This window comes from Phyllostomus hastatus, unplaced genomic scaffold (genome assembly GCF_019186645.2).
Source record: "Phyllostomus hastatus isolate PE091 unplaced genomic scaffold, TTU_PhHast_1.1 phas_scaffold_21, whole genome shotgun sequence".
NCBI classification, from domain to species: domain Eukaryota; kingdom Metazoa; phylum Chordata; class Mammalia; order Chiroptera; family Phyllostomidae; genus Phyllostomus; species Phyllostomus hastatus.
Window position 1 is genome coordinate 27,469,652 of NW_025334017.1, and position 2,354 is coordinate 27,472,005.

Consider the following 2,354-nt stretch of genomic DNA (forward strand, 5'->3'; position numbering starts at 1 on the left):
CTAATTGTGAATTGCTTATGCCTTAATCATTTGTATCCTTAGTACCTTCCTAATACTTCATCTAGATGCTAGTAATTGTTCAATATATTTGTTAAATATAATTTACACTTTGCCATTAAATTAAAGCTCTAACATAATTTCCTAAAGGGAAAGCATATATAACTGTATCCAGAACCTCATTATGACTATGATGGTTGTACCTTTCTCCTAATAGAAATATTCAAATTAGCTTGGACCCTTAACGATTTTCTTCTCTAACCTTTTACACCATTGTTTTGGTGTTTAGACATTGTATTAAAGTGCATACAAATGAATATCTGCTGCTTATAATATTTTATTTTGAGCTCATTTTTAACTCAGAATTGTTTAGTACATTTTTCTAGTCGACTCTGGTTCCTTATAGCATATCTAGGAAAAAGATGCATTTAAAAATATTGATTTCTATAAGAGAAACTTAGGTAGCATAGTCACCATTCTGTTGGCTTAACTAGCAGATAGTGGTGCTCTTAGCTCCCACCACCATGACATGCACCTGGACTCCCCCGAGGGCCAAGGTGGAGCCTATGGATGAGCAGGAGGCAGATTGGCCTTATGAGTGGATGAAGTAGGAGCTTGCCTTCAAAGGATGACATTGGTGTCATTCTACTCTCCACCAAAACAAAAGCAAATAAAATATCTTTTCACATTTTGATGAGAGTTAGTATGTCTGATTTTGAGATTCTTCTTCTTTGGTTAAAAGGCAAAGCCCTGGGAGTTAGTAAACCTTGACCAATATCTGTCATTTGAGACAAGTCCATTGCTTTCTTTCTTGAAAGAATACAAGAGATATAATACCTTGTTTAATGCTACTAGTTCCTAGGAATCCTTTTATTGTGCTCACTCTCATAACCTCAATGGCTGATATAAAGTAAGTAATCAATGAAGTAATGATCAAAGGAATACATGAGAAAATATTAACCTTGAGTTAGAAGAAACAACTTTTTTTCTAATTTTATTTTAATCATTGTTCAAGTACAGTTTTCTGTCCTTTACTCCCATCCCAGCCCACCCACCCATCCTTCCCCACCTCTCTCCCATTTCCAGCCCCCCTAGTTTTTGTCCATGTATCCTTTATATTTGTTTCTATAAACCCTTCCCATTCTCCCCTGAAATTCCCCTGAAATTCCCTCCCCTCTCCCCTCTGGTCACTGTCAGCCTGTTCTCTATTTCAGTGTCTTTGGTTATATTTTGCTTGTTTGTTTTGTTGTTTAGGTTTGTGTTAAAGGTGAGATCATATGGTATTTGTCTTTCAGTGACTGGCTTATTTCGTTTAGCATAATGCTTTCCAGCTCCATCCATGCTGTTGCAAAGAGTAGGAGCTCAGAAGAAACAACTTTTATTAAAAGTGCGGAATCAACAACAACAAAAAAGGCTTCAGTTGAACCTTAAATACTAAAGCTAAAAATAATCTACCCAAATATATATATATATATCTAAAATCAAAATCTTTTTCTTATATTAAAATAATAACAATAATTGTGTAATGAAATGAGCACTATTTATGTTTTATACATTGACATTATTTTAAAATTAAAAGAGTTAAACCTCCCTTGCTCTCTCTACTATATATGTTCCAGCAAAGTTGGTAATGAAGTAGATTTCTGAAGTGGCTCAAGTTATAAATTTGGGCATTTTTTTTTCTGGGAGAGAATGGGCTAATTTTAAAGTGTTAAAATAAATGCTTTAAGATAGTGGCCAAGTCTATGAATATTGGACTTTTTATAGATAGAAGGGATTTCTTAATCTTTCAGAGTAATTAAATTCTATTCAACAAATAGGAAGGGTTACCAGGTGCTGTGGGGTATTAAAAGATAAATAAGAAACAGCCTCGACAGAACAGTGGGGAATATAAGACAAAGCTCAAACAAAATGTGCGAAGAACTCTAAAGAGTATGTGAGTGGAGGGAGGGAGACAACTAATAGTGGGCGTCAGAACAAATTGCAGGAAGCAGCTAACGTGTTGAAGCCCCATAGAGGACTGTTGAAATTTTTGCCATTCTGAAGAAGATGAACAAACGTCATTTTAGGGAGTGGTTCTGAAACCTTAGGTTGCATAAGAATCTCACGTGTATGTGTGGGGGGAGGTTTATTCTGTACCAGTTGGCTATTGTTATAATAACGATGTTTAACAAAACACCCCAAAATACAGTGGCTTAAAACAACCACCCGTTATTGTTTCTCCTGATTACGTGTGTTAGCTGGGCAATTCTTCTGACCTAAGCTGGGCTCAGTTGATCTTAGCTTCAATCATTCATGTATCTGGGGTCACCTGGTGTGTTGGGGGGGCAGCTGAACTGGGGTAGTCTCAGCTGGTA